This window comes from Equus przewalskii, chromosome 4 (genome assembly GCF_037783145.1).
Source record: "Equus przewalskii isolate Varuska chromosome 4, EquPr2, whole genome shotgun sequence".
Classification (NCBI taxonomy): domain Eukaryota; kingdom Metazoa; phylum Chordata; class Mammalia; order Perissodactyla; family Equidae; genus Equus; species Equus przewalskii.
Genome location: NC_091834.1, coordinates 59,433,815 through 59,447,965, shown reverse-complemented (window position 1 = coordinate 59,447,965; position 14,151 = coordinate 59,433,815).

Sequence of the window (14,151 nt, the reverse complement as noted above, 5' to 3'; positions counted from 1 at the left end):
TCACCCACTAGGACTCTACTCATTATGGTCTGGGGGACATGTGGAAATGGGGACACTTACTCCAGAGTCAAGGTAAACTGGCTGGGGTACTACCCCCTCAGGGTCCTCCCCACCCCCACCCCACCACACCCCCTCCACTTTGGCTGAACCTATGAGGGGCTGACTGGCACCTATACTGACCAATGAGAATAGATGAGACTCCCTGCTAGGCCAGGGGTGTTAACTCTTTAGTTGCTGGATCACTTGGGCAGTCCAAGAGAGAGGCCTGGGCAGCTGGGCTGGTGGGATAGCGCAGAGATCAGAGCAGTGGGTATTTACCAACCCCTATGGAAGAACTTTAATATTTTAGCCAATTAACAGCCTTCCCAGTGCTTACCTACTGAATATCAGGCCTGATAGAAACATCCCAAAGGTATTCAGATGGGGAGAAATCCTTTGGCCTCCGTGCTTTGGATTCAGTCATTTGTCCAACATTCAGCAAAGGCTGGTGGGTCTGCCCAGTGCTGAGGATGAAAGAAAACCAAAAAGTTCTCCTTCTTCCTAGCCCCTAGGCTCCTGCAGGAGTTCTCAAACTTAGCAGCATAAGAAGCACCTGGGCAACTTGCTAAGGCAGTTTCTTGGGTCAGACTTCCTCAGGGATTTCAGCATAAAGGTCTGGCATTGGGCTCAGGATTCTGCCCAGTGATTCTGATGCCAGCGTCTGGGGACCTGACTTTGAGTGACTCTGATTTAGTGACTTCATGGATGGGCAGTGACCGCGGAGGAAGCTGGGGAGGGGAGAGGAAGAGGGGCGGCCTGCAACACTAAACACATGTGACCCCGGGCTCATAGGCTTAAGATCAAGCCTATAGCTGCTTCCCATAAGGACGTACCTACCCCTGAAGCAGACTTCTCTTGGTCCCTTCTACATACACCATTCCGAGGACCTTCCCCATTTATCTGTTCGTTCAAGGCTTTTCTTTGAGCGGAGGACATTCGCGCGCTAAGCGTGCCCCGTTCCTTCCCACCTCATTTGCATGTAGTGTTCCTGATGCCTCCCGAGCACAAAACTCCGGTGGACCCATGATGCGTGGGGGTTCAGTGAGACTCAAAGGGAGTGCGAAGTGAGCAGGTTTGATCTATGGCTGAGTGGGATGGGGGTGAGGAGGACGCTGAGATCCCTGGGAGGCCGTGCTTTCCTTTCAAGCCAGAACATTCCTGGAACACAGGAAAAAGGCAGAAGCACTTAGAAAAAGGTCTAAGAAACGCAAATGACCAGGAACCCTACCTTACTCATGCTACATCAACCAACCACTTACACTGAAAATAATGACGTAAAAGGAAAGGGAAAGCTAGGGCAGCCCTTAACTTCCGTTTCCTTTCAGTCTTTCCTCACTCATGAGTAAACGGAAGGCCGAGTGTTGGTAGAATGTGTGCACGTCAAGTGAAATAAAGACAGTTGAGTTCATTTTGTGCAGCTTTCCCCCTGCTGTGGTAAGAACAAAATACGTGTGCACATACAGCCATGAAATACCAATTGTGTGAATTCAGTGATTCCACATACAAGTTAACATCTTTACATTTAAAATTGACGTTGCCCGGTATAAAGATGAAGGGTAAAATGAATGCTAAAAATTTAATACTTTAAATTTTTGCTACTTAGACATTACATAGCAAATTAATAACACCATGATAAGCCAAGAGATTGCCTATGGAAGAGAGGAAAAAACCTTTCTATTTAACATCTTTAATGGCACTTTTCCCATCTTTTGAACGAGGGCTCTACATTTTCAATTAGCACTGGGTCCGAGAATTACGTAGCCAGCTCTAACTACAGACAAGCGTTGATGTGATGCACCATGCCCCCGGGTGCAGGCTGGCCAGGCTGAGAGGGTCGGGAGCAGAGCCGGGGGTCCAACAGCCTCAGCCTTGTCAATTACCAGGTGTGTGACCATGGCGGTTGTTTTACCTCTTTGAACTTCAGATTCTTCATCTGTAAAATGCGAGGATTTGATGAGTTAATATATGTAAAGTGCTTAAAACAATGCCTGGCACATAGTAATTACTGAAAAAAATATTAGAAACTATTATGCCTTGTAAGGTTTTGAGGGAGAATTTAATAAAATAATCTATGTCAAGTGCTTAGCACTATGTCTGGCATGTCGAATGTGCTCAGTGAATGTCTGTTACCTAAAATTGCATGGAAGCTGTAATACTGAAGTTCTGTGGATTAGAATGGAGGAGTCAATCCAATTAGTCCTCAAATTAAGGCCTTGATATAAGCCACTAGTATTTGAAGGAGAAGGTACGGTTAGATTAACAAATCTGCCCTGAATTTGTGGGCAATAGAGCAATTTTATGTAAGCTGATGTTCTAGTTGAAGCCGTCACAATTTTCCCTTCTAATCTTTTTTTTCTTTATTGCTGAGGAAGATTCACCCTGAGCTAACATCCGTTGCCAATCTTCCTCTGTTTTTTTTGTATGTGGGACACCACCACAGCATGGGTGGTAAGTGGAGTAGGTCCACACCCAGGATCCAAACCCGCGAACCCTGGCTGCCAAAGCAGAGCACGTGAAACTTTAAGCACTCAGCCACGGGGCCAGGCCCTTAGCTTCTAGTCTTGACATACAAATGCATTTTTAGACCAGCAGTTGTGTAATTATTAACTCTTGAGTGGTTTAGATTTTCTAGAATCACTTCTTGAAATCCTAAAAAACGTAACTCAAAAATGCCATGCTCTTGCATTGAAGGTGGGGTGCACATCAACTCTGAAATGTTGTTTGATAAGGGACAGCCTGGTTACTTGGCTCAAGCTTGAGAGACCTCATCAGGAAGGCCATTGGTTGCTGATGGCTTGCCCTATTCCTATAGCAATTATTGTATCTACCACCATATAAAATTTAATGTTTTCTCTTGGACCTCTCTGAACATCGGAATCTTCACCTATCCCAAAGAGCATTAGAGTGTTAACATCCCTGATAGTTACACTTATCTTAATGTGTTCCCTTTTGTCTTTTTTTGAAAGAAGGTTGATTAGATGAAAAACTCTTTTTTTTTCCCTGCCTTGGGATTAAGTGAAAAAGATTGACACCTGCTCTGAATAATGACCCAGAATAATAGTGCTGTGTCAGCACACTCCAAAAATTTTAGTCATTTCCTTAAGATCAATGGTAAGCGGAAAGTAACAGTTTTACAATAATTAGGAGTGTTTTATATATAGGGAAGGTTCATTTAGACTAAAACATTATTGATATCACATAAATTAATATTGAGTGTTGCCTTGCATGAACTGATATTTCACGTATCACTTCTTTTTATATCATCATTAACCACATGTTTAACTCATGTACTGCTGATGTGGAAGGTTATTCTCATCTCTTTAGGGGCATTTATAAGTCCTTTATTTAAATGATTCTTGAGAATTTCAGTAGCTTTTAAACCTAATTGATCAGTGATTCCTCCTCATTCTTACACAATACAGAATATTTAAAACCTGGAAAGTTATTCTCAATCTCATAGGAATCATGAAAATTCTCTACTGAGGGAGTCAGGAAATATAAAGCTTCTCCGTCCCCCCGTCCTCCCCCACTCTGATTTTAAAATATTCTGTCTATAGCTTTCATGACAGTGCCCTTGCTTGACACTTAAAGAGAATGCAGTACAAACAGTACACTGGGACATTGTGCTGTTTAGAAAAACCATCTATTTTCAGAACTGCTGTGGTTATTTAATGCTATGCCAAAGTCTCAGGGGGTGGAAAAAACACTGTTATTTGTGAGCACCAACTCTGGTTCAAGCCCGTTATATATATTTAATCATGACAACTCTGGGTGAAAGATGTGATTACTCCTATTTTACTGATGGGAGTACTGAAGCTCAGAGAGCCTAAGTAATTTGACCAAGGTGACACAGCTATAAGTAAGGCAGCTGGGATTCGGAGCCTAGCTCTGACTCCAGAATCCCCATTGTCCTTCACATCCTGTTGCACTGGGCCTTTGTTTCAAGACACTTTATTTCTCCTCTCACCCTCCTGTGTAAAACTATTTTATTTTGTTGAGCAACCCACTCACACATATATACATGCAAAGGTTGAAAAATGTGGTGCCTCTCAGCGATCATTGTGTTGGGAGTTGTATCCCTTCATAGACTGAGTCTTGTCTTTGTGGAGGGGAGCAGGAGAGCTGTTTGATAAAGAACAGAGGACCCTGCATAGCAAGATCTTGGCCGTCATGGGTGATCCAAGCATAGCACAGCCCCATTTGTGTTAGATGGACTTGTGGTCTAGAGAGCTGGGAGCTGACCTGAGCACTTACTGTTGAGAGTGGGCTGCTGAACACGGCTTTGACCTCAGCCCCACTGAGAAGACCGTCGGTGAAGGCAAAGAAGACAGGCGTTGCTGGTGTGGAGGCCGGAGGGATGCTCCAAACACGGGCTGGATATGCCAGAGCAAGACAAATGCAAAGACAACTGAGAGTCATCATCGGATTGCTGGAACCCTGTTTCTTTCTTTCATTGCAGTGCTCACTCAACCATTTTCCTTTTATAGACTCGGATCTAGGGGATGCTACATAACAATAAAAAGGCTTAAGTTAGGATAACACCTTGAGAAATACACGGGCTTACTCTTCCTCTCCATAACCAAAAATGCCCCTTATGGTCTCCCTTTCATTTCCTTCATGGAAATATTTTTGTTGTTTCTGCAGATTATAAAAGTAATACATGCTTTCAAAAACCTCCAGTAACAGAAGTGTTTAAATAGAAAGCAGAATTCTCCCTACAATCCCACCTGGAGATATCCACTATTAGTTTGATGAACATCCTTCCAGAAATTATATTATACATATAAATATAAATTGCATGACTGTGATCAAACTACATATTCTTTTCTCAAACTGCCCTTTCCCACTTTAAAATTTATTGTGGACATCTATCCCATGGGAATACCATACTATGGCATCATCCTTTTTCGTGGTTATGTAAGATGCCATTGTTTGGGTTTAGTTAATCCATTCACTATGAATGCATATTTACGTAATTTCCAGTTTGTGGCTATTACAATCAGTGCCACAATGGACACCTGTCCATGTACTTGTACATGCATATGTGACTGTTTTTCATAGAAATGGTATTGCAGGGTCATAGGCTATGCACGTTTTATTGCTTGATAACCCTCCAGGACGGCTGTACCACTTGACCATCCAACACCCCCTGGCCCCACACCCTTCCAATAGGAGGCATCTTTTAAGAGTAATTAAAGTCTTACATGAGATAGCAAACAGATGAAAGTCTGTCTTCTAAGCAAAACTGAAATTGGTGGGTTCTACAGAGAATCCTACAAATGGAGAACTATACCACAAATGCAAGAGATTTTAACAAGAGAATTCACACTCATAAATCATGGTAATAACACTAAACTTGATTATTACGAATCAGCTTAAGTCTATCCCACACGTCTCATTCAATCAGGATACCTCCGTAAAGCTAGTATCATTATTACCATCCTCTTTCATTCCAAAGATGAGAAAACTGAATTGTAGAGAGGTGCAGTAACTTGCCTATATGGCTAGTAAGAGGTGAAACTAGGATCCTTTTTTTCATCTTTTGTTTATTGTGGTAAATATGTAACATAAAATTTACCTTCTTAGCCATTTTTAAGCGTACAATTCAGTGGCATTAAGTACACTCACACTGTTGTGTAACCATCACTACTATCTATTTCCAGAACTTTTTCACCATCCCAAACAGAAACTCTGTACCCACTAAACAGTAACTCCCATCTCCCCTCCCTCTGGAATTGGGACTTGAACTCATGAAACCTGACGCTAAAGCCCAGGGCTTTAAAGGCTTAAGTACCAGGATCTACTGCATTGAATGGCTCCATCATTTTCTCCTGCATCGTACATTTGAATTCAACTCACATTTTCATGTTTTGTTTTTGTGAGTAGGGCCTTGTGTGGTGAAGGAATAGCAGCCGTAGAATACTTCAAGAAGGATGGGAAGCTTTGTGGCAAAGGTGGGATTGTCAGGGCACAGGTCAGTGCTGACTTAGCATTTCTGCACTTGCCTGTGGTGCTTCTAATAGCTAAACAGGAAGGCCAGGGTTTTATGTTAGGCTGGCGAATCAGTTTCAAAAAAAAGGAACCATTTCCATCCCGATTCACTAATCTAAATAAACTGACCAAGGGGCAGCTGTGGCATGTATGGGTCTCCTCAGTGCAAATCCTCAGTATCCCACAATCTGGAAGGAGAGGGAGACGCTGTATCCTCCAGGGGCTGGCTCTAACCCAAGAGACCCAGACTGTTGAGATTCTTCCATGGCCTTATCTTTTTATGTTGGTCCCACTCTGTCCTAAGTTTTGCTTCCCAAATAGATCCTCCTGGAACACAGCTGCCATCACTCATTCCGTTGTCGCGGGGGTAAATGACTGCCCTTTTGGAGAGGAATACCACTCTGTAAATCAGCCCCCAGGCATTGTTTATCCCACTGATGGATGTCACACATCCACACATACGGGTCCTAAAACAAAGCTATGGACTTCTTTTCCAATGCGCGTGTTGGATTTTTTTCTCTGTATTTTTAACTTAGCGCACTGCTGTTTTAGAATAAATTCTTCTTGGAAAATCAGTTCCCGCATATTCTTTAACCCCCAATCCAAGGCACTGTCATGAACAAGAAAATGTCTCAAGAAAATGTCTGTATATCCTCATGGCATTTAAAGTATTGTAATCTGTCTTCATAAAAAGAGACCCAGATTTTTTCCTCTTTTTATACTCACAGCCTAGTCAGATGAATAAAGGCTAAATAATCCAGAATATGAGGAGGAGGCGAAGGGAAAAGGAGACAAAGGAGACAGAGGCATAGACCTTGACAGGGACAAAACAGAAGAATCCAGAAGTGACGGCTTCATTCTTGCAGTGTCACCTGGAATTCCTCAACTTACCAAAAAGAAAAAGAAATAATATTATCCAAGAGTTATGGTACTGTTTTAAAAATAAAAAGAAGTTGCAATTAAAATGATTAAACTAAGTAAAACAGACAAAGGAAACATATAGAAAAAAATATATTTCCTGTGCACTAAGCCCCTGATCCCATTAAGTATTTAAATAATACCTTCGTGACATCATGACTGTATAAATAACATGTTACTTTCATATTATGACATCAAGAGATTATATTACTCAAGAGATTATGCTACATCAAGAGACTACATTACGTATACTAGCTTATGAAAAAAATGTTTAATTTGCAATTTTTAATGACACTGATATAGATTAATATATATTACAGAATTAGATACATATGCCATACTAGCTAGTTTTATATTTTATTATAAACATCCCCAACAGGTGCAAAAATGTCACCTAAAATAAAACAAAAGATAATGTATCTTATAACAATAAAAGCATATCTGCCTTGCATCCAAAAAGAAGGGAAAGAATATGTATATTCCCATCATCCCACAGTCTTCTCGCTAGAGCTTTATCTAACTCTTTCTTGGGCACAGTGCCATATATCTATAAGCTTTTGTGTCTTCTGATTAAAAGAAAATAAGTGTAGAATCATGTTTGCTACAGTCTGCTGCCAAAACCCCATGTCTATAATCCATCATTAAAATGTGACAGTGTATGGCCACAAAGAAAGAAAAATCTCAGTCGTCATGCTCATTTGCAAATGTTTCAGGGGCTGGAGATTGTTTGGCAATCCTGCTGTTTCTAGGTTATTTGTGGAATAACCAGTTTAATTGAGCTGATGATTGCCTTGTGCCTGCATTGCACGTCTGACTTAGATCTTTATTTTCTGCAGTTGGCATTGATTTGTGCTACGTGGCAAGGGAATGGCATGCATTCAGCAAGCCCAAATTCCAGAGTTCCAGCCCACCCCTTCTTTGCCCTTGCCAATCTGATTTCTGAGGAATTTGCCTAGAGTTGCTACAGGAAAAAAAAAAATGGAAAAGGAACTCGTTGCCCTGTTTTGCAGGTCATTTCATAGAATACCTCTTTAGGCTTGAGATTCTTGGCCCCAGTAAGGAAAAGGGGTCTTATGCCTTTATTGAAACGAAGGCCTGTTTAGGATGTTCTCTGTAATTGGAGCACATCCCACTGCATATAGTACACAATGTAGACCAACCTGTTGCAACCTGGAGAAGAGTGCAAGTCAGATATTTGCTACCCAACAGAGCACGTTGGAAAAAGAGAAGGGTGGGGGGAACCCGGGTTAACACCAACCTTGTCCTGACATGCACCAAGACTACAGTATGAAGGAAAATTGAAAACAGAAACATCAGGAAGATCAGTGAGAAGGCAGCCCTCTCTTTTTTCCTTTCCTTTGTTCCTAACAAATGTTCGTCTTCATCCTCTCTAAATCATGTCACTGGAATGAAGACTGTATGAAAGAGAAGTTCATATTGCAAAGCCAGCGTGGGGAGAAAATGCCCTCGACCACTGATAGAAATGGCTCCATCCTGCTCTGGAATGGGCTCATTCCCCTTGACAGTAGGTGAGAACCCCAAGCTAGTTGGATCTTGGAATCCGAGATTATGATGAGATCAATAGACGTCATTTAAGAGAGTTTGTGTTTTTCTTCCATGAGAAGAATCTAATATAGGCCCTTTTCCAAGGAAAATTTAGACAATGTTCTCAGGTACATAGTGAATTTCATCTAAAAACTTCCAAATAGTTTCCTCCTAAAATCCCCCAGGGAAGTAACTGCAGGCCTTTTCCTCCCTCAGGGAGCAGAGAGAAGCTGTATCATTTCAAAGTAGACAGAAGATAACTTGGGTGAACATTTCAAAATACATAAAAGTCACTCCAGTTCAAAGAAGGTATAAAATCAACAGGTGTGCTAAAGTAAAACAGGAAAATATGGTAATTCTTTTATTCTTCCTCTACAAAAATAAGTAAAAATGCAAAGGTTAGAAGATGAATTTCTAAATCAAAAGTTTTGAGCAACATTGCTGTATCCTTGGTGAAACCAAATCAGACCTGAACATTCAGGTCACGTCATGTGACTGAAATACACAGGCACACAGTCAAATGCGGGGGAAGTTTGTGCTGAATATCAAAAGATGGGGGACTCTCTCTTAATATGAATTATATGAGGAGAAAGCAAAGACTTCTTAAGAACACCTGGCTCTCCACAGGACTACATTACTTGTCTTAAGGACTAATTTCTCTGAAATTCATATAGCTATTCTAGCTTTCTTTTGGTTAGTGTTAGCATGACGTATCTCTCTCCATCACTTTACTTTTAACCTGTATGTGTCTTCATATTTAAAGTGGGTTTCTTATAGACAACACATAGTTGGGTCTTATTTCTTTTATCTACTCTGACACTGTCTTTTAATTGGTGTATTTAGACCATTCACATTGAAAGTAATTATTGGTGTAGCTGAAATTATATCTACCATATTTGTAACTGTTTTATATTTGCTGCCCTTGTTCTTTGTTTCTTTGTCTTCCATTCTTTTTCTGCCTTCTTTGCTCTCAACTGAACATCTTATATGATTCCATTTTCTCTTTTCTCTTAATATATCAATTATATTTGCTTTTAAAAATTTTTTAATGTTTTCCCTAGAATTTGCAATCTACATATATATCTTAATTCAAGTTCACTTTAACAATATACTATTTCACAAGTAACCTGGGTACCTTATAATAGAGAATTCCCAAGAACTTTGCTTTCCTTTCTCTTGTCTGTAAGCTGTAATCACCCAATACATTGTTGCTAGCATCCTTTTGAACAAACTGTTTTCTGTTGGATAGTTGTTAATTTTCAATTGTGAGGCTGGGATTGATGCCCTCCAAGCTCTTCACATATTGGACTGGAAACCAAAAGTTGACTTCAATTTATGTCACAGTGAGACTAGCGTAGAACAGAGAAAGGGTAATTAAGATCTAGCAGAAACAGTAATGAGACCAGAATCCATAATCAAATTATCGGAAAATGAAAGTTACCAAGAAAAGTTGAAACAAGTGAGGAGATGGGTAGAAATGCAGCAGAGAGAAGGGAAAGGAGGAAAGACGTTTGAAAATTTAAAGCTTTAAGCTTGTTGCTTTCTTTATGAAGCGGAGAGTCTGAGGAAACAAGATTTCTGAGAGGAGAGTCAGGTTCAATAGAAATATTTGATGTGCCTTGGCTAAAAAGCATCGCTACCTTGTGAGTTGAGAAAGACTGCTGTATTTAAAAAGGACGGATGAGTAATCAGAGAGGAAACTTTAAGCCTGAGACTAAAGCTGAAATTGTGTCACAAGACAGACAAGGTCTGAGTTATGGGACTGAGGTGTCACCTGTACATAGAAAATCTCTCCAGCTCTCCCAGCCTCTTTTCCCATACCTTTGAAAATGAGGATTCGATCAGATGAACTACAAGATCACCCTGTACTGAAATTAAAAGATTCTATGAAAGGTAGCTGCACAATAGAAATACTGATCTATTGGTCAGGGCAAGAACGAATTAGAAAGACCCAAGGGTGAAACCATATAAGAGAAATATTGTTTAACCCGTGAGGTATAGTCACATATAATCCTGGGCTGCCAGAAGCAAAGCCACGGCAAGTAGAGCGCACCTTCCACTTGAGGAGAATCAGAGAGGAGACAACCATAGCGTGGAGTCCCAGAGGCCAGGAGCTTCTGAAGCTTAGTACAGCACCTCTGATGGAGAATGGGGAGAACAAGAGGGCTCTGCTGACATTCCTACAACAGCCACATTAGGAAAGGAAGGATGCCTTCTGGATGCACCCTGGCTAGCAATCCACAGGTTACTGAGAAACAGACCCCAAAACACAGAAAATGAAATTTCTCCTTAGAACAGGAAAGGTGAAGAGCAAAGAACACTAGGATAGAGGAACAGAAGTGAAAAAAAGGAGACAGAGATGGAAGCTTCCGTTGCTGTTCTGATATTTAATGAGAAGAACCACATCCAATCACTCCTGGAGGCCACAGAAATGTTTACGGTGACTTGAAAGAGTGTCTTAATAGGCAGCTGTCACCAAAGAGGGCACTGAGAGCCGCTGAGGGACTGCCCATCACGATTGGAGGAGACCTTATCCTACAGCAAAACGCAGGGCGGCACAGCCTTCACCGAGCAAGTCTTCAATGGCCAGTTGATCTGATGTCATTGACTTCACGTTATAGCTATAGTGGAAAGCATGACAGTATTTTAAATACAAGCCTGATTTGCTCACATAATTATTTTCCAAAAGATTCATTCTACAGCATGTAATGTCCTATTAGTAGTGACAAGTGAAATCCAATTAAGATCAGGGAAAGAAGAGGGAGAAAAAGGAGGAACATCTGTTGAGTGCTTATGTGCCAGGCACTGTGCTAGGCCACCCAGATGAGGTCAATTAATCTTCACATCACCTTCGACAGAGATACGATCACTCTCTTCTTACAAATGAGAACAACGCCTAATTCCCCAGGACACATGTAAATTGTACTTACTGAAATCTATAAGAGGTCTGAAGACCACACCAACACATATGATAAAAATACTTTTGATAAAATTATGATATAATACTAAATTTGAAATAGAACAGAAAACCAAGTGAAGATACAAATGTAATTGTTTTGTCCTATGAATAATTTTTAACCGAAAAGAATTGGCAGCAAATGCATTCGGGTGATGGATGAGATTCTGAGTGGATTGTTTTGTTTTCTGTATTTTTTTAAAAAAACTAAAAAACAAATTTACCAACAAAAATTTAAAAGTTTAAATCAAAAATTTAATCAACAATAAAACAAATATAGCAGGAAGCATGAAATTCGTGGTGCATTATATTCAACCCCTCTCTCAAAGAGTTAAAAATGCATAAGGAAAGTCTAAGTTTGAGTCCAAATCATAAACTTGACTTGAACTCTGTTGTCAATTGCCAGGGAAAGCATTCCAGACTGTAAGAAACTGTTTGATTTTTTTTTCCTTCATAGCATCAAGAAAATGCTGGAGGGCTTATAGGGCCCCTGGCATGTAAATTGTAGCCATCAGGAGAAAAACCCACTGTACTAACAAGTGACACTTTCAATATCATTTTCTTACAGTCCCTTATAGTGCTGCCGCCCAGACAGGGTAAAGATGGGACAGAGAACGCTTCTGGTTTGAAATCAACCAAGTGATGCAGAGGAAAAAGAAGCTCTTTGCCAAAATCCCAAGATTGAAAGTAACAAGGAGAAAGGTGTCTGTCAGCATCCAGAAGAGTTTTGTAAACAATAGATGCAAGACCTCGGAGCCTCCAAAAGGAAAGATTTCTCTTCAGTGCCACTTTTGGAGAGTGATCAGTAAGGTATTTCATTTCTGGTTTAATGAGGTTATTAACGGTTTCTTTTTTAAAAAGAGCAAAATAATATTTGCTGTGAAGGTTTGCCGATAAGCATTAGTGTAGTAAAGAATTGTGTCCCTTTTCGTGAACGGTCTACACAGTAGAATAAAACGCTATCTACATGAGGTTTCATACAGCAGAGCAATTAATTAAGGTATCTCCGTGAACACCGTTCTCACTGAAACTTATTAAAAGTCTGATTCATCTGAAAAGCCCCAGGCAATCATCAATTGCCTCATAATAATACAAAAGAAAAATAAACTACGGTTATGTTCTCATTTAATATCCTAAGAGGATCCTCTTTGCCCTCTGTCTTTGTTTGAAAATATCTCTATTAGAGTTTCTTTTTTTAAAAAAAACCCTCCCACTTGACATGAAATATGTTATGGCAGAGAACTGTGGGAGTAAATTACAGAGCCTCCAGGATACCAGATTAAGAGGAGAAGCTGGACTTTCTCAAAGACACACAAATCATTCAACATGTAGCACAACAGGGCATACAGTGTGTTATCGATGCCGAGTTCCAAGCACCATTGTTAATACAGACCAGAAGAGGAATTGTTCATTAAATAATGAAAGGGGGAGGGGAGGGAATGCTCAGACTTCAGCGTTCAAGAAGCCAGCAGCAGAGGGACGCTGGTTTCATAAGTATTAAACAGCTTAAGAGTTATTAGTCTGCTTAGGGTTTTGGTTTAATTCAACTCTCCCAAATATAAGCCTAATGACTTCTAAGCAGAGACGATAGTTTATGAACCATGTAGTTTTAAAATGTTTAGTATAGTTGACAATATCAATAGCGCCCTCTACAGGAAGTTTCAAATCCACAACTCTGGTTTTCTTAAATTTGAAAAAAGGCTAAGGAAGGGGAACACCACCTGAGAACAAGATGAAAAATTGAATAAAATTGATAGCATTAAAGAAAAATTTGAAGTGCAGATCATGTATGCATTTCACATGGAAATTTAGGAATCTGGAATGAAACAAAACCAAACCACAGCTCGTAGCGCTAGGTTAAAGTTATTCTATATTTGTGTGTGTACATATATATGTTTTGGTGGTAGTGGTGGTAGTGGTTTATTTGTTAACATTCGGCCATTTAAGAGAGGAACACTGAAATTCCTAATGTGTCTTTTTTACTTTATATTGAAATCTCAAAAACATATTATCTTTCCCTATTCCAAGATTTGCTAGTTGCAAAACTGTACTGTACAGTATTACTCAGATTCTTTTTAAGATGCAAAGACTTCACATTGTTAAGAATGCCTAAGTCACTAATGTACATAACTTTCAAATTATGCTTATTTTCCTAATATGCAGTAAAGATGCTTAAGTTGAGGCTTTTGCATGTGAGAAAGTATAATGCTGATAAGATACGCCTGCATGCATCCTAAAAATGTGGCTGTTTAATAACTAAAGATAGTTCCTCCCCATGATCATGGTTTCAAATCCAGATTCAGAAGCTAGAATCCACTTGAAGAATCATTCTAACTGCTTTGTCTAGGTCTATCGCTGCAGCCTTGGAAGTCAGAGACACGGGCCGCTTATCTCACAGCTGTAATACATCGAATGACCTTGTGACAATGGTTTAATCTCATCTTATTTTAGCAAGTTATCACGATTTGGGGGAAATTGACTTCTGGTTTCAGAGCTATCTGGAGAGTTACCATGAGTGACACAACAGATACCAACTCTAAGAACTGAAGCATTATTATCTTGTGTGATCTATGAAGACGGGAACAAGGAGTACAGAGGCTCAGTTTTAGTTTCCACTTTGCTGTGCCTTTTTAAAGTCAAATAACTTCTCTGGGCCTTACTTTCTTCATGAGAAAAAGTAATGAAAAACTTCTATTTGGAGA